We start from the raw sequence: 20,360 nt of genomic DNA on the forward strand, positions 1-20,360 counted from the left end.
GGATTTGAAGTTTGTGGGTAGCTTCGCCAATATATGTATCTCAGCTAGTACAAATTAATGATGTATAGAGGGCACAAAAGATCAAAAGATGTCTTGGAAGTTAGTGTTATTGGATTCACGTAAACCCGTATATTATACTAAAGTTAATTTCAATGTTTCATCAACGAACGAAACATATTTAACAAACACACAAGAAATTAAAAATCTAACTACAAGAGAGCATAATATTCATTCTAAGAGGTTTCGTTAACAATTAAACAAAGAAAGGAGGAAGGACAAGTAGAGAAACATACCTAATAGAGCTTATCATTGCTAGGCGAAAAATATAATGACCTAAAAAATTAGAAATACACCTTAAATAAGATTGGAAAGAAAAAAAAAACAGAGAACTTCTAAGACAAACAGGCAAAAAAAAAACATTATTTAAAGATTGAAAAAGAAAAAGAGCAAAGAAGTGCAAGAAAAGATATCAATTTTCTTGAATCTTGAAGCTGAAAAAACATATATCAATTTTCTAACAAACACTGGCAAGGTAATTGAGACCGCGAGGAATTTGTTTTAGGCGTTATTGTTCTATTTATAAAAGTTGTTATCTTTGTGTTTTCTGAATGAAATCAAATTGCATGACTTTCAAGTAGAATCAAAATCCAATAAAAATTTATTTCACCAATCCTTACTCATCACTATCTCTTACACAATAAGCAATTCGTGTTCCACTGTAATTCTAGTATCTACTTCTTCCACGTGCAGTTAAGTTCCTTTACCAGTACAACCTCTTTATCCTAATGTGCATTTTCAATTGTGTCCTTTACTTATTAGTTATTATAAAAATTAATGTAAATAATTAAGGGCATAAAAGTCGATCAACATTTAGAGAATCTTTTCGTCGTTCAACATTAAGCGAAATTATTAGTGCTTTTATATATGTATATAGTCATGCTGCCCTCGTTCATGGTGTGATCCTCTGGTCTTATAACTTCACATTATATTATAAGTTTGGGACAACAGCTTTTTTAGTCCTTGAGTTATATATGTTATGTTGCGGTTTTAGTCCATGTATTATCCGACTGAACAATTTTAATCTTCAATTAAGCAATATGGGCTATTTTCATCCAATAACTAACAGAACTCATTAAACGAAAATGTCTTTTGATTGTTAGTAAGGTTAATGACTTGATAATTCAACAATAAGAAATACTACTGCATTTTCCCAAACATTTGGCTCCAATTGAAAAGCTAACAACTAAATGTGCTTTGGTTTAACATAAACATTTACATAGACAATCAATGAAGTTTGCAGCCAAAGAAGTAACCCTCATCATTTCATTTAACAAACAAATTAATAGATAATTCAAATATGTTCAACATGGGTCTGCTATATTCAATTAACAATCTGTTTGGTTTAATGAGTTTCGTCAGTTATTGGATCAAAATAGCTCATATTGCTTAATTGAAGGTTAAAATTATTCAGTCAGATAACACAGGGATTAAAACTGCAATATAACAATAACTCGGGGACTAAAAACGCGATTTTCCCTATAAGTTTAGTTTTTGAGTTGCAATTTTACCATTTAAATGTATATATGTAAGCATGTAATACATTTAGGACTGCTTATCGTTACTAGACCGTGGGTGGATATAATTTTGGGGAAAGATCGCGCAAGCCCCCTCAAATAAAAAATCACCCGCTCATACCCCCATTACTTTCTTACCCCCAGAAAAATTAAACATATTTACCCGAGATGCCCCCTAGTTATGATATCATCATGGTATATAAATATATTGAGATGGTATCATGAAAGATGTTTCAGTCCTTCTCTTAGTCCTCCATGATACCATCATGGTATATAAATATACTGAGATGGTATCATGGAAGATGCTTCAGTCCTTCTCTTAGTCCTCCATGATACCATCATGGTATATAAATATACCGAATCGGTATTATGAATGATCAGTGTTCATTTATTAAAAGCGACACACTTTTCTCGAAAAAAACTTCTATGACCATCGTCTTATATACATATATCGTGATGGTATCATGAAGGACTGCATTGAGACACTCCTCAGGACCATGGTACCATCATGGTATATAAATATAGTGAGATGGTATCATGGAGGACTGTTTCAGTCCTTCTCTTAGTCCTCCATGATACCATCATGATATATAAATATACTTCGATGGTATCACAGGGAGGAAGGGGTTTGGCTCAGGGGTATGTCGGGTAAATATTTCCTGCCAGTGGGGGTAGAAGCCAGGGGGACCCATTTGTTATATTTTGGTGCTCGAGTACCCATTAACCGTGGCGGATTCTCTACGTAGACATATAGAAAATATTGAAGTTTTGATACAAAATAATAAATCACACCCACGAGGCAATAAAAGATCTTGGTGCTCTGGTTAAAAGGTTGTAAGCTTTAGTAGCCAAATTTGAATCCTACTCAAAGCAATATATCTTTTGTCGATTTTAAGGTGAGCATCCGGGACCACTGAATCCTGCGTCCGCCACTAATAGAAGCTAAAACAGTCTGGGAAGGGACATGAGCGGGTAAATATTTTGTATTTTGTGGGCAATTAATGATGTTTTCCCTATTATTTTTACTAGAATGTATGAAATAATTTTATTCAAATTCTATTTTTTTTTAATGGATAATTAACAACTCTCCACTTACAATTAAAGGTTGGGACTTTTTTCCTGGAAATCCCCAACGAAAATTTTGGACCTTCACATTGAGAGTATATGCGTGGCCATCCATCCAACCACCAAGAAGTCCCTTAGAACACTATATTTTATTATTCAGAAGAAAAGAAATAAAAAAATGAAGTGTGGATATGTTAAGATTAAATGAGTTTCCAATTGCCAACTTTCGGTAAATTAAAAGAATTGAAAATTGGAAAAGTTGTAACAATTCTATATCCAAACATGAATAAAATTTTGGTAAAAAGTGAAAATTATCCATGGCCAAACATGCCCTTTAACTCATTGCGAATTTGGATTATAAGAGTCCAGTGGATATTAAGCTAGGACCGTATGGTTGAACAAACTAAAAGGGGTACTTCTTTAGTACAAAAAATGTAAAGACGGTAATTATTGAAGTGATCAACTCTTCTTGCATGATGAATTCATCAATGGTTAAAAAATCATATATAATTATAATTACACTGCACTAGTTCGAAAAAAAGGAGAAAATTAAAGAAAAAGTTGAAGAAGGCCGTGACCAAGTGGAAATATTAATCTTCAGCTCTGGTGTTGCTTTCATGCATAGACTGGTAGTGGTTAGGAGATATTAATAATGATGAAGTGGATACTTATCATTTTATTAAGAGACAGACATGAGACATTAAGGAAAATTGTCCTACTTATATTATTGAAAAATCGGCTTAACCGCAAACCCATCCAAATTAATGGAAGATAAGAATCTATTTAACGTGTTTGGACTTTTTGGATGATTACTATTTGTTCTTCCTCTGGTGCAGCTTGCAACTTATCTGTTAACTGAAAATGCTGATTGGTGTGACATCCTTTAATTTGCATATGTATTTTTAGGAACCTAATCGCACACGTGAAACATTTAAGTACTTTATTAATTGTCACGAAATGCACGGGGATGCACTAAATGCATGTGTGACACACAGGATGCACAACACAAAAGTTTATTTTTTTTAATATATTTCAAAACTTTCAGGCTTGAATAATATTGTTGTTTTGGTGTACAAACAGGTACGACTGACTCTGAATTTCATACATCACACTGTATCTACACCTCAAAGGGCAGTCCAATGCACCAAACTTATGCAGTCACAAGGTCGCCTAAGAATGGCCAGACCACATTGTCTATTGCATTATGCCTTATTTAATGTTTCTATAAGAGACTGTTTCAATAGCTGAAATCCGTAATTAACCAACGACGAAAAAAGAATTATAACACGATAACTAATTTTTTTGGCATTAATTTAGAGAGCATTCGAGGGGAAATCCTTGAGGAAAACGTTTAGTATCAGTGCAATAGTTGTAAACCATGTAATTCTTTTGCACCCATTTAATCCTTGCTTGGCCAGAGTTATCCAAAGATTCATTTATCCAAGAATTGGTTGTGGAATTATTGGAGCAAGAAGAGGAAGAAACACATGTTTGGGCATTGAAGTTTCTGTAAGAAGCAATGAAAGGAGCTTTGCTCCAATCAGTCTTTACAAGTCCTCCCCTTGTTGCCCAACCCTCAGCATTCCATAGGCTAGAGTATAACCACATTGGTTGGTTCTTTGGATAAGGTATTCCATTTATAGCTTCAAGATTCTAGATTGCCTAATTGGTGTCCCGTCTACTGAAAATCTAGAAGAAATTTGAAGAAAAAAAAATTAGAACAAGATGAGTAATTAGCAGGCATGCGTCTAATCAGAAAAAATTTGTACTATTAAAGTAAAATTTTCTAAACCCCTCTCTTAATAATTAGTTTTAATATGGTCATTTTCATATAGTTGCTTAACTTTATTTTTTTTTTCCATAATTTATTGTACATATAACTATAGCAATACATGGAATAATAAGAACGTTTAATTTAGGTAGTGCTACAATTTTACCATTTAATCTGAAAGTTTGTTTTGTATAACTCTCTGGTTTTCCAAATATTCCATCAACTAATCTAGATTCGTGACGCGTATGGCCCATATAAAAAAAAAACAATTTTTATCATGGTTTTTTTCAGTCCAAGGGCTTGAACCCGACTGAAACCTCTTATTAATGCTGGAGGGATCTCATCTAATATCCACCCCTAATTAAAAAATTTAAAGTTTGTGTTACTCGTGGTGATCTCTCATCTTAAAAAATTTATGATATTGAATAATCAAGATAGGTTAATGATAGCTAGGGAGAGAAAGAGCATAATTGATCCAAATAAAGTTGCATGAAACTTTTAATATTTTAACAAGTATTTTATGGGCATTAATGTTCAAGCATGGTAAGAAAAACAAACATCACGAAAAATGGGATACATGCATCACACATGCATCTTTTGCGCAAGAAAATGGAATTAATGTATCAAGAAAAGGTGTGACGCACATTTTATTCAGTACACTTGAGGCCTATAATTGGTTCGCGCAAGATTAGTAATTGATTCTTATATCTCTTGGGAGCAAAAATAAATAAAAAATATGCTTACATGTGCTTCGAGGATTCCAAAGAACAGAGTAGGTGTGGAAATCCTTAGTGCGGTCAAACCAAAGATAAAACTGTTGCTCCTTATCTCCCTTGCCTTGTGTGTACACATTTGTATGAAGAATATATGGCTCTCCACTTACATTGCCGAGAAACTCAAAGTCAATCTCGTCATGAATTGGTCCCAATGAAGATAATGCATTTTTCATTCACCATTGAGACAAATTATAAATACGATTCATATAGTTCTCAATAATGTAAAATTTTATTTTATAATATTTAAAGAATCTATGTACGAATTCATAATCAAAATTAAGTATTTTGATCCTCATACTTCGAACTGCTTCACATAATTTGAGATAGGGAGAGTGCTAGGTTCTAATAGTTTAAATTATTGTTGTCATGTCTAAAATGTACAGTGTTAATGCATATAACATAAATTCATATTATAATAAGTTTAAATCTATAAACTACTCCCTCCATTCCAAAATAAGCGTCATTTTAGGCTTTTTATTTTGTTCCAAAATAAGTGACACTTTAGGATTTCAAGAAAAAATTAATTCTATTTTTCCAAACTTACCCTTATTTATTATCAAGAATCATTAAATAACTTTTTTTCTAAGCATTAATTAGGGGTAAGTTGGTAAAAACATTCCTAATTTTCTAGGAGTAAGCAATTTCTTAAGAGGTGTGCATGAGCTAAAAGAGATACTTATTTTGAAATGGAGGGAGTATCAATGTAAATCAAACTCCACACCATTACATTACTTAAAATCCAACTAATGGTTACCGTCCATGAAAAATATGAATTAGCTAGTAACAGGGGCGGCTCAATAGAATTGGTGACCTAAAGTCAAATCTAAATAAGAGATCTCAAGTGTATTTAATAAGATGAGCATCACACGTGCATCCCGTGCCGCACGTACATCCCATATAAGCTAATTAGTGGCATAAGAAACAATGATCCAAAATCGATCAATTAAAGTCTTAGAACTCAAAAGTTCATTGCATCAAAAGTATTTTGTTGATATAAGTATCAGATCATGAGCTATTATATGTATTTATTACGCATGATTATATTAACTTACATAGTATGTAGTAGCAGTGCCTGCAGAATTGCCGGGGACAAGTTTGATCTTCATGTCGATCTTTCCAAACATGTACTATTTTTTTGACTTAAATCCAGAGCCAGAAATTTTATCAAGGGAAAGAGTAAGAAGTTGCCCGTTCTCCAGTATCTTCACCCGGTCATAGCCCCAGGTAATATCGAATTCTTGGTCGAATCTTCCGGCCAAAACCACCACCACCAAGGAACTGATCATCAGAAAGAAAGAAAATATACGAGTTGAAGTTTTCATTATGGTGTCTGGATATTGGTTTTGAAACTTTTAAAGAAGGGTATGTATTTTGTGTTTGAAGTGCATGGACATGGTTAGAGGCATCATATATAGTGTTGGGGGTGACAGTGTGGAAGATGTTGGAAGAAACTTTTTTTTTTTTTGTGGGGTGGGAGGGGGAATAGGGGGAGGGGGTTGGTTTTCCTTTTCATTGATTTTCTTGGCTCTCAAAGAAAGAGAATACTCAAAATACCCCCCAACGTTTAACCCAAATCTCAATTACACACCAAACTTTTGCGGGGGTCCTATTACCCCCTGGTCATTTTAAAAGTGGAATATATTGCTCCCTAAAAAGCCACTCCCACATCTGTGTTGGCTATGTGAAGCACACGCGCTTGACACGTGTAAATTTCAATTAAAACTTTTCTTTCAATTTTTTTTTCTTATTTTTTCCTTTTTTATGATTTATTATTATTATTTTTAAATTTCTTTTTCTTTTTCTTTCCTTTTTCTTCCTCGTGGTTCTTTTTTATAATGTTTTTTCAATACTTTGTCTTCCCTAAAGCCATAAGTGAGAATCATACTCTGCTAATTGACATACAACATAATTTCTTTCTCTCTCCATATACAAAATCTCAAAGAAAAAATGACTACTTTATACTTGAAGAAGAAGAAAAAGCAAAAATTTTGGAGAACAGTTGATAAAAAATGGCGGAACCAACTCCGAAGTCTCTGCCGCCACAGCACTAGCGCAGAGAGAGTTGATGATTATGGATCTCGATGTCGATATCGATGCTTCATGGTCGTTCAATCAGATTTTGGTTGCGGCGGCGACAGTTTCATCTAATCTAGTGTTGCCGCTATAGTCTTTTTCCCTTTCTCCCCGAAAATCTCACCGCCGCCGTCCATCCATCCACTGCTCCGACGAACTCATTTCTCTGTATGTTAACAGATTTTGCTCCATCCATACCTCTTTGCTAACAGATCTGGACGTGTGGTAATGGCATGAAAGATTCCGTCGAAGAGATTGAAGAGCTGCGGTGGAGATGGAAAGGGGCGGTGGTAAAAATTGTGGCGGCGGAGATGGAAGAGCTTGTTGGCGTAATAAATAAAAAAACAAAAATAAGGGATAATGGCCCTTTTTCTCTTTTACATTCAATTTTTTTACTGAATTAAATCTCATTAATTTTTGAATTTCAGTAAACAAATCTCAGACATGGAAGAGATCAAAACCGACCACATCTTATGTGAAATCCCGCCATTAGAACATTGGAAACATATAAGGGAAATATACATACATACATATATATATATATATATATATATATATATATATATTAATGAAAAGAAATATTAAAAATAAAGTTTTAATAATGTATTTTTGCCTTTCACTCTCTCAAAGAGAGTGAAATACACTCTCTTTGTCATCTCATGCCACATCAGCATTTAGGGAGCAATATATTCCACTTTTAAAATGACCAGGGGGTAATAGAACCCCCGCAAAGATTTGGTGTGTAGTTGGAATTTGGGCCAAACGTTGGGAGATATTTTGAGTATTTTCTCCTCAAAGAAGTGAAACTATTTCTTTGACAGTTTAAAATTTTATGCACTGACAAAGCATAAAATTTATAAGGTAATTGTACATCATAGTATCGATACTAAAAAACCAGGGAATATAAATAATTTGTACCATGATAAAAATAAAATTGATATACCATAACAAGTTAAATGTCATTAATAATATAAAATTTATAAGGTAATTGTACATCATAGTATCGATACTAAAAAACCAGGGAATATAAATAATTTGTACCATGATAAAAATAAAATTGATATACCATAACAAGTTAAATGTCATTAATAATATAAGTATCAATGCACTAACATAAAAAATTAACCCCTTAATTCATGGTCGAAGTTAGGGTACCGGGGTTCATTTGAATTCCCTTTATCGAAAAAATGACACCATATATAAGGTTCATTTTATATATATATATATATATATATATATAATAGATGTTGAATCCCATTGCTTTCTTCATATTTTAAACCCTCTTAGTTAATTCGTTGGTGCAGTTAGCTTTTTTATTTGTTTTGGTAGGGAATAGGGCTTACCGTATGTATATATGTAGGAATTTTTACGCGTTATAGCTACTTCTAATACATAATTAGTGGTAATAACTACATTTTATTTTAATTACTAATAATAACTAAATATTTTTCTAATTCAACTATTATAGCTACACAGTAACTTTCAATTATCATTTCACAAATACACCTAAAAATTAGCATCCCCAATCTCATATCCCCCTTTAATGGTAACAATATTAATCACTTAATATACATTACCATTCTCTCTCTTTTTTCATAAATTCTTACCTTTTTAAAAAGGGAAAAATCTGTGAATGCCCAGTGAAATAGTCATCTTCTTCCTCTCTTCACCCTTCTACAAAATTCGATTTTTCATTTTGGGATATTGCAATCCGAAACGGTATTTTCAATACGGTTATTACAATTCAAGGCATATGTGGTCAAAGTGGGCCTCTTTCACATTCTATCCCATCTCCTTTGTTTCGTGAAATTTTCGCTATTTGTGTTATTATTCTTTCACAAAATCAACTTGGTGGAAGTGATTGTTTTTGCTCCAGGCCGTGGTGGTGGTTATGGCGGAACACACGAGAAAGGGGAGAGAGAAAGTTTTTTAGGGTTTTGAGAAGATGAAAAATATATGTATTTGTGTATGTTCTATGATATAACTACCAATTGTTGTGGTTGGTGGTGTATTTTTATAAGTTTTTCTATATATTTGTGTATTATTTTCAAATTAATTCCATCAGTTCATCTAGTTTCAAATACATGGGTGATACAAATACATGGTAAGTTTTCTATATATTTATGTATTTTGCTCAAATTAATCCATCAAATACATGAGTGATGCAAATTGTTACTCACACAAATACATGAGATTTAATACAAAATACATGGGGTTTGATTGGAAACTTCAAATACATTAGTTATGCTATCAAATACATGGGTAAATAAAAAACGAAATCAATATTGAAAACTTCAAATACATTACCACTAAATACATGGGTGATGTAAATTGTTACTCACACAAATACATGATATTTAATATAAAATACATGGAGTTTGATTGGAAACTTCAAATACATTAGTTATGCTATCAAATACATGGGTAAATAAAAAAGGAAATCAATATTGAAAACTTCAAATACATTGGCTGTTGAATGTTTTCAAATATTGAATTTTTGATTTTTTACGTTTGAATGTTGAAGATTGGATGAAGGAATAGAAAACGGTTATGGAAAAGAAATCTAAAATATGATTTTGTGGAAGAGTATGGTAAAAAATACCAATTAATAACTAATTAAATGATCCCAACGTTATGGCCTAAAATCAAGGGATATGTTTTCTTTTTTACTGTGTTTTTATGAATTTACACGCATCAAATACATCCGAAAAAATACCTTAATTTGGAAAAACATAGCTACAAATTGTAATATTTAAAAAGATAGCTATAAATGATAGGACACTACTATAAGGTAGTCATTTGAGTAATTTTACCATATATGTATCTGTCACGTTTCATGGTTTGAAGTTTTCGAGACCCCACTAGAAATTATTATTTTTTGGAGTTCACGCGTTTGGTGAAATGACAACGTCAGTAAATCAGGCCTAATTACCTTAGGGCCTGTTTGGAAAGCCACCCAGGTAATTAGAATTGGCGTAATTACGCAGTTTGACCTGTTTGTTTGACCAAGTAACAAGTAATTAAATAGTTAGGTGGGAATTGGTGTAATTACACTCTCCAATTCTCAAAGGGGGATTGAGAATTGGGTGAAATTACACCCTGTAATTACAAGGTTATTTTTTAGTTTGTTTCTTTTTTGTTTATTTTAATTTCTTTTTATTATTGATTTATTTTTTATTTCTATTATTGTAATTGCTTTTGATTTTTTTTTTTGATGTTTATTATTTTAATTTCTTTTTTATTTTTACTTTTGAATTATTTTTATTTTTTAAAATGTATTTTTCTCTTTATATTATTTATTTTTCATTTCTTTTTTTCTCATTCCCAACCTTTACTTCTTGTGGTTCCATGTAATTGTTCGTATTTTTTTTTATTTTATTCATTTAGCATAACCGTGAGATTATTTTAATTTTTGAAACTGCACCTCTTAATAGTGGAAAGAATGAGTCATTAACAAACTTGGCATATAAAGAGTGACGTTATTAAAGTAGAATTTCGTTGTGAATGAGGTTATAGACTCATATTTTTTCTTTCTTTTGAATTATTTATTTAAGTTATATTGTAACTTACTTATGTACAGTTGAAATTTGACATAAGAGTATTATGTTAAACTTTTTCTTTTGAATTTTGAATTTAGGTTATATTTTCAATTTTAAGTTATTTGCTGTCACATTGCATGTTGTTTATTTTTCACTTACATTTGATGGATATTTTGTGCCAAACATTTGAATAATGTTATGGCATTATATTTATAAATATTATTTTTTTGTCAAACACCCAATCCATGACGTTCTCACAAAAAAAGTCTTCTTTTAAGTTTTATAATTAATTATAATTAAATATTATTAATTTGAAAAATATATATCTACAATATTAGTGACAAATATATGATTATTAATTAATATATTTTCTAGAAACAATGTGTTATTAAATAACTAATTTAATATCATTTATAAAGGCAAATATTTTTTAAATATTAATTTTAATTTTTTTACAATTAAATTTTATTTTTAAATTAAACTAACTGTGTAATTACACTTGTGCAACCAAACAGAACGCTTGTAATTAAACTGTAATTACGTTATGACAAACAAACAGATCGATGTAATTACACTACTGTGTAATTACTAGGCTGTGTTATTACTACCCTAATAATTACACTAATTCCAATTACCAGGTGGCTTTCCAAACAAGCCCTTAAATTACTGGAAACATAATTATATATGCATTTCAATAGAGATTCGTTCAATTAATTAAAAAGGAAAAGGAAAACGATATTGATAGAGTAGTACGGTTTCATGTTATCATCTTGATACCGACACGGATGAATAAAAGCAGTCATGATAATTATATTTACACACATATTTAACAACAATATAAATATTGATTTTAAAATATTTTTACTAATTGGCAGGGTGCACGTAAGGCGCACGAGATGCTTGTGTGACGAACGCAAAAGTCAGTTTTATTGAATATACTTTAGATCTCGTATTACGAGTTGGTTTTAGGCCACCAATTCCATTGAGCCGCCTCTGAGGACCGAAAGGATAGATATTGAGCATTGAACTCACACATACCGTGTCAGAAGACTGTCATTAATATCACTAGACTGTAAGTATTAGTAATCGACATCATTCACCAAACATCATTGTGATACATTTGAACGATTAGAGATTTTATATCCGTATTTTCCTACTATAGCTACCAAATTTCTGTCTGATCACTACTTATACGTATGTATGTATGTGTGCACGCGCCTGTCTATGTTTATATTTACGCGTAACATATACATACCTCAATAATTATTTCTTCTATATATGCGAATGTACATTTTTAAACAAAAAATAAAGCTGAGCAAGTGAGCGTTGAAGTGATTAGGGAAAAGGGCATGCTTGCGAACGAGGAAGGTGGATATGTTTTAATGTTGACGTGGCTTTGGAGAATTAATTAAGGGGCCATTTGACAGCTAATATTATGACGTGAAAGTTAACAATTTGCATTGCATGGATGGAACTTATTATATGGTGGATATGAGTGTGTTACAGAAAGACCAATTTGATATATAATTGGCGAACCACAGCTGTGTGATGCCTACAATACTTTTGGAAATATATAATTCTGTCATTTGGAAGATTCCCTCCACTTAACTATTACGTTTGTGTAGAAGGAAAAAAAAAACATCAGAGAAAACACCCTAAACCCTAAACATCAGAGAAAATAATTAATTTGTTGTTGTTATTTGAGGTTTCCCACTTATATAATACTGTTTCCGTTGCATTTTAACCGTCACTTTAGTTATTTCATGCCTATTAAGAAAAAATACAAGATACAATTTAATAAGTTATCCTTATTGTGTCTAATATTCAAACGTCATCGATCACATAGTACATTGAATTCTGGAACTCCATCCAAAACTGATCCATTTTTATTCATTGGTTAATTAATGACTACTATTGCCTTCAACCAAACCGTTTACCTTGAAAAAGAAAGGACAGCTAGTTTGGGGTTTTAAAAATCTCTATCAAAGTATACACATTTGTGATAAAGAAATCTATCCATATAACATCTTAAGGCATATCTCCAAATTAACGGTGAATTTAGCTCAAAAAATTATCCCAAAATAATTATAACTTAAGAAATTTAAGATTAAATTAAAGTTGACAAGTGTTTCCAACAATATCCTTATATTAATATGAATGTATCATGTATTAATTAACTTACTATTAAATAAGGATAACTTATTAAACTGTAACATTAAGTATGAATGTATCATGTATTAATTAACTTACTATTAAATAAGGATAACTTATTAAACTGTAACATTAAGGATATTATTGGACACACTTGTCAACTTTAATTTAATCTTGAATTTCTTAAGTTATAATTATTTTGGGATAATTTTTTGAGCTAAATTCACTGTTAGTTTGGAGATATGCCTTAAGATGTTATATGGATAGATTTCTTTATCACAAATATGTATACTTTGATAGAGATTTTTAAAACCCCAAACTAGCTGTCCTTTCTTTTCAAGGTAAACAGTTTGGCTGAAGGCAATAGTAGTCATTAATTAACCAATGAATAAAAATGGATCAGTGTTGGATGGAGTTCCAGAACTCAATGTACTATGTGATCGATAACGTTTGAATATTAGACATAAATTACAATTCTTTTCCCTTCTTAAAGAGTTTGTGATAATTGTGCTAATGAGGCCAAATTTAAGTGATAAGGATTGAATGGAATATAAAAATAAAAAAATCCTTATAACTTATGTAATTTTTTGCTAGAAAGCAGCTTATTTTACAACTCTCAAAGTGATTTATCTTATGATGCATTATTGTAATGTAGTCTTACCCAGGGTGGCTCAATGAAATTGGTGGCCTAAAATCAGCTTTAATAAAATGTCTCTAATATATTAACTAAAACGTGCACTTCGTGCCTTGCAGGTGCGTCATACGTATATCCTGCGTCAATTAATAAAAACTTTTTAAAAATCACATACTTTGTTGATCTTAGATTTTGATTTTTATCAATTTTATTTTTAAAAAACATCTTTCCGCATATGCAACTGTTACAGGAATCATTAACACTATTTTAAAATAAATATTTACATTTAAAAACAATAAATTTATTTCATATGTTTCGAGTTGTTCGAATCTATTCTGATTTTTTCCTTTTTTATTAGTATTATCTTTATTTGAAATACTCAATTTTTTTTAAAGAAAATTAATTCATAAATTCACTATTAGTGAAAAATGGGGTCCTTAAAATTTTGGGCCTAAAGCCCTTGTTATTATTTTTTTTTTTTTGCCTTATTCAAGAGCCGACGATGCTCTTGTCGTTCTGCTTTCTTGTCAATCTTTTTGTTAAATTTTTCTAAGCAATTTTTGGTGATACTTTTTTTCATATATACCTCATCGATCATCATGAGGAGTTTTTGATGAAGATTCTAACCATTATTTTTATGAAATAAAAAGGATTTTTCTCCAAGAACTTTACTAGTGGGGACTTTGGAAGCATTAAAATTAAGCTTTTTATGTGCCGTGAAAACTATAGTGACTTCAATTTCAGATAAAAGATGAGGTGAAAAAGAACTTACGTACAAGGCTACTCGTAGCCGAATTCAAATTGTGCAAACATTTCTTATTAGATAAGAGACACGTGAATATGTATTGGGTACAATGCGCGCACGGATACTCCTGAGCAGCCACATGCTCGGAGGGTCTAAGGGATCTTCACAACTGTCTTCCATTCCCACCAACCTAAGTCACGTCAGTCAGCCTCGATCAAAGTGTCGTAGTACGAAGAATGAACATTGGTGCCACAGACGGGCCACCTCACCCATGCTTTAGGGTTGAAAAGTCTAATTTTGACTTGTATAAAGATAGCTCAGGGAAGAAGGAAGAGGGATCATCTTTTTCATACTTTTAACCCTAGCCACCGTTCTCTCCCATATCTCATACGGAAGAACACATATTATTTTGAATGCACTTTATGTCTTTCTTGTTTTTGTCTTGTATTATTTCTACATTATCGTATTTATTATTGACAAGCAAACCCGGACACACTGAGGAGTTTCCAGGATTGGATGCAACTTACTTGTCTTCAAACCTCACTAAAACAAATCTCTAACTGGTATTTCATTTCATTTTTTTTATTGGAAAACAAAATATAATTTAGAACTACTTATTTTTATAGAACTAGAATTTATGAAACAATTTTATTCAGATTGTATTTTTTTTAATGGATAATTAACAACTCTCCACTTATAATTAAAGGTTGTGTGTGGGGGGTTGGGGGGGGGGGGGGGGGGGGGGGGAGGTGTGGAGGAGGTTAAATTGGATCTTCACACCGAGAGTATATGTGTGGCCATCCATCCAACCATCAAGATGTCCCTTAGGGGTCGTTTGGTTCAAAAATAAATTACGCTGGGATAAGTTATGCTGAGATTAATTACGTTGGGATAAGTTATGATGAGTTTATTTATTATGGAGTTATTTTTTATTGACTGTTTGGTATGTTGGACTAAAAGTATTATACATTAGATAATTTTTTAAAAGAAGAGGTTTCTTTTTTATCCTGGAATAACTTATTCCACCCTGTGGCAGGTATAAGTTATCCCAGCACTATTTTACTCCTGGGATAATTTATCCCATGATTACTAACCAAACAAGGGATAAGGAATTGCTAAATTCTTATCCCAAGACTATTTATATTTATCCTCCGTACCAAACGACCCCTTAGGGTACTATATTTTGTTATTCGGAAGGAAAAAAAGACGAAATGTGGATATATAAAGATTAAATGGGTTTCCAATTGCCAACTTTCGGTAAAAGAATTGAAATTTCCGGCTTGTGTTATTTTGTAAGAGACATGGATATAGTCGAATAACTTTCTTGTCCAACAAATATTCAAAAGTTACTTTATTGAGGTATTTGTACGATTTGAATAGCCATTTAATGAATTAATTCAAAATATATTTAGATAAATGTTCTGCTTTTCTTGAAACAAAACTACGTTATTGTGACTAAGGGAATAAAAAAAAATTGTAAAGACAAATATCGGCATTTTTATATGGGGAAACATTGAATATGAGTAATGTCTATGGGGGCCCTTCTTCAGACTCCGCGCATAGCGAAAACTTAATGCACCAGATTGTTCCCTTTTTTTTAATGCGTCTGCATCACCTAATTAGACGTAAAAGGTTAACATGATATACATTTTAACATAAATACTTTTGTTAAAATGTCAAAATCACTTGCCATAACACCAAATGTTTGTACGGAAACCGCTTTTTAAATGGTTTGGCTAAATAGTTAGTTCAGACATCGAAATCAAATAATGGACTTTGAAGATCAAAGACAATTAAGTCGTTATAGCTAATTAAAAGCCCAAAAAATATCATATCAAAAATCATTAGCTATCTCTTTCAGTATTTTTGTGGTTGGAAATTCTTAAAGTATTTGAATTGATACTTCTTCATTAATCATCGATAATTGTGTGTTATATGGAGATGATTAAAGTTCATCCATCCTTAAAATCTTGGGCTGAAATGAAAAAACTTTGATAGGTGAGACTTTAACCACTTTAGTGAGCCTACTTGCAACGATATCAGAATTACTCGAGCCCAACATGGATGGTTAAACAAAATAAAAGTGATACTTCTTTAGTACCAAAAATGTAAATACAGTAAATACTACTAACGTGTCAACTCTCCTAGCAGGACAAATTCAATGGTTAGAAAACCATAACTAAAATTACAATAGACTAGTTCAAATATAACAGTTTCATAACTACTTCTAAACTAGCAATGGCTTTCTCTACTCTTATTAGCTCTGTCTAACCGAAAAAGAAGAAGAAAATTGAAGAAAAAAAGGGAGACCAAGTAGATGTTAGTGCTATGATTTTAATTATGACAAACTACTTTTATGTAAACCCGTCAACCGGTCCGGTTTTACCAGTTCAAACCGGTAACCGGACCGGTAAAACCGGTTCCGGTTAACCGTATATTACTTACCGGTCCGGTTTCGATTTTTTTGAAACCGGAACCGGACCGGTTAAACTGGTGAAATTAAAAAAAAAAATATAGTCGTTGGGCTGTCCGTTATTGGACCGTTGACAACGGTCCATTTGCAAAAATGGTCGTTGCCAAACGGCCATAAACTCATTTTCTGCCACCCCCCAACCTCCCAAACTTTTTTTACACTTTAACCCATCCCCCATCTCTATATAAACCCTTCTTCATTTTCATTTTAATCCACACCAATTCACTCTTCTCTTTCTCTCAAATCTCAATCTCTCAATTATAGTTACTTTACAACAATTAGCCACTTTAAATTTCTCTCAAATAAATATTATAAAGTCTTATTATAGTTTCAATTATTAATTTTGCAATTATAATATTGTTGGTGGAATTATTGATTTTGCAACAATCCGAAGTAGCTTTGGTGGATTTGCAATTCTAGCCGCCTTCACTTTGTTGGAAATTAATCCGGCAATTTGGTACCTTCGTTCCAACTCTATCTTTATTTTTCGCAATTTAATTTACGCAATTAATTTGTTGCAATTTATTTTCTTGTGATTTATTTGAGTATGATTTAAATTAATTCTATTTAATAATGGTAAAGAGATTTAGACGTGGTGCCGGTAGTAGTAGTGGTATTGTTAGGGGTGGGCTTAATGAGGAAACATTTGTGGAAGAAACACCTAATTTAGGTATTGATGTTGGTGGAAATAATCCACTTTTAGGTCATGAGGCAATGCAACAACATTTTACCGACACTTTTAATAAAATTGATGATGATGATGATGAAACACAAGCCCCCGAAAATCCCATAGGAGATACATGTCCTGCACAATCACATACACAAGAAAAACCGCCTAGAACTCGTAAGCCAACCGCTAAAATTTGGAAATTTATGACTAAGGATAGGGAAAGTCAAACAGTTAAATGTACCCTATGTGGACAAGTATTTGCTTTTAGGCAAGGAACTAGTAAGGATGGTGGAACGGGTACACTAAATGGTCATATGAGAAAGAAACATATGGATGTTTGGGGAGAGCAAACGGGTTCAAATGTGGGGGGTATTCAAATGACGATAGACCCACGAACCGGTAGAAATTTTAAGTATGACAAGAAAAAAGAGCGTGTAGAAATAGCTAAAATGGTAGCTTATGATTGTTTACCATTTTCCTTTCCTTCGGGTTTGGGGTTTGTTACTTACATTCAACGTTGTTATAATCCGTTATTTGAGGGTATTTCTAGAAGTACTTGTAGAGCGGATGTTATAGATTTGTATAAAAAAAATATAGATTTTATTTGCGTCATGTATTTAATTCTTTAAATTGTAATGTTTCTCCTACCGCTGATTTGGGTGTTAGTCTTAACAAGTTAGATTTTTTTACTATTACATGTCATTGGGTTGATGACAACTGGGTTATGCAAAAAAGAATTATAGCTTTTTATATGATGAAAGAAAAGGTCGTCACGATGAAAATTTTTTAGCGGATTCAATGTCTACTATTATGAGATTTTTAAATATTTATAGAAAAACACTTTGTATTGCTTTAGATAATGCTTCTAATAATACAAAGGCGATTGGTCTTTTAAAAAGAGAATTAAACCCTTCGCTAAAAAATATTTTTCATGTGAGATGTAGTTGTCACATTTTAAATTTAATTGTTAAAGATGGTCTTGTGTGTTTTGACGATTCTATTCAAAAAGTTAGAGATGCGGTTGCGTTTCTTTTTTGTAATGCTAATAGGGGAAGACTTAGAGATTTTAAGAATGCTTGTGTGAAAAATAACCTTAGACCTAGGAAATTCAAGTAGAAATTGAAACTAGGTGGAACTACACTTACATTATGCTACAACAAGCATATGAGTATAGGATTCTCATACAGCAAGTTCACAACAAATATAATATTAATAGTGATGATTGGTTAAATTTTACGCATTGGGAAGATGTTAAAGAATGTGTAAACTCTTAGAAATTTTTTATAATGCAACTCTTGTTTTTTCTAGACAATTCTATCCCACGGTAACCGAAATTTAGCCTACTTAGCAGAAATAGCTAGAGTTTTACAAGAATATAAATATAAACTCGGTTATCAAGCGGCTATTTTTGAAATAATAATCAAATTTAAGAAGTATTTTTTTCCCATCCCAACTTTATTTATATTGGGTTCTCTTTTAAATCCTTGTTTAAAAGTGTCTTATACTAAAGCATTGATTGGTCAAATTTATACATTTTTAGAAATTGAACAGGGAGTTCAACCATCTTTAGCTGAAGCCGAACTCGCTATTGATGACGAGTTTAGAAATTTTTTTACTCATTATTCTAATTTGGAAGAACGTGCTACACCCGTTGCTCCAAGCCCTACTACTTCTCAAAGTAGCAAAAAGGGCTTATCGGATTTGTCGGGTTTGTCGCATTTAAAAGTTTTACATTCACAGCCAACTCCTTCTTGTAGTGCAAACTTTGATGAATATAACTTTTATTTGATGCAGCCAAATGTGGATATCAAGGAACTAGATGAATTGGACGTCTTAGCTTGGTGGAAGAAGTACAAGGCAAGTCATCCGATACTCTCAAGAATGGCTCGAGATATCCTTACGGTTCAAGTATCAATCGTGGCTTCGGAGAGCGCATTTAGCCAAGAAAGACAGCAAATTAGAGACCATAGACATTCATTATCCGGCTTTAGCTTGCAAGTACTAGTGTGCATTCACGATTGGATTAGATCGGAGCGACGCAACCAAAACTTAGAAGCGGAGGAAGGCGAAGAGGAAGAAATTGAAGATTTGATAGCAAGTGGACCGGACCAAATGGAAGACTTTGAAGATATCTCCATGGCCGAATATGATATGGGGAAAATTAACGAAATGATTGAGAATTGGTGATTTTATTATTCTACTATTTCTTTACAACTCATGTATTATTTGCAAGTTAAAAAAACTACAACTTGCAAATAAATGTTATCCAAGAATGAATAAAATATATGGCTCATTGAGCTTTTTTCTATTTACTTGTGTTCATATTTTTACTTATATTAAGTTAGGAATATACCTAAAATATACTAAGAATATACTTATGATATACATCTACTTAAATTAAAAACTAGAAAATTATATACTTGAAAAATAACTAAAATATACTAAGAATATACTTATAATATATAGTATACATATAACTTAACATATATATATATATATATAACATATAACTTATATGTACTTATATATATTGATATATATAAGTATATTCTTACTATATTTTAGGTATATGTGGTATAACACTATAACTTAAGCATATAACTTAATATATATATATATAATACAAAAAATAAAAATAAAAGGGTTTTGGACTGTTTGAACCGGACCGGTTTCGGTTTCGGATTTGTAACCGGTAAACCGAAACCGATGGCCGGTTCTGATTTTTTAACCGGAAACCGACCGGTTCCGTAACCGGTTACCTGTCCGGTTCGATTTGAACTGGTTGACGGGTTTACTTTTATGTAGGTACAATACTCAAAGGAACCCAAAGATGCAGCAAGCCCATTACACATACAAAGCCCATTTTACAAGTAAAGCTCAATCGGCTAC

The 20,360-nt window shown here is 32.0% G+C and overlaps 1 pseudogene; it reads right to left on the bottom strand.

Annotated features, from left to right (window-relative positions):
• Positions 1-3,207: 3,207 nt before the first annotated feature.
• On the bottom strand, positions 3,208-6,592 carry LOC132603293 (xyloglucan endotransglucosylase protein 1-like; annotated as a pseudogene).
• Between the last annotated feature and the right edge of the window lie 13,768 nt (positions 6,593-20,360).

This window comes from Lycium barbarum, chromosome 7 (genome assembly GCF_019175385.1).
Source record: "Lycium barbarum isolate Lr01 chromosome 7, ASM1917538v2, whole genome shotgun sequence".
In the NCBI taxonomy this organism is placed as follows: Eukaryota; Viridiplantae; Streptophyta; class Magnoliopsida; order Solanales; family Solanaceae; genus Lycium; species Lycium barbarum.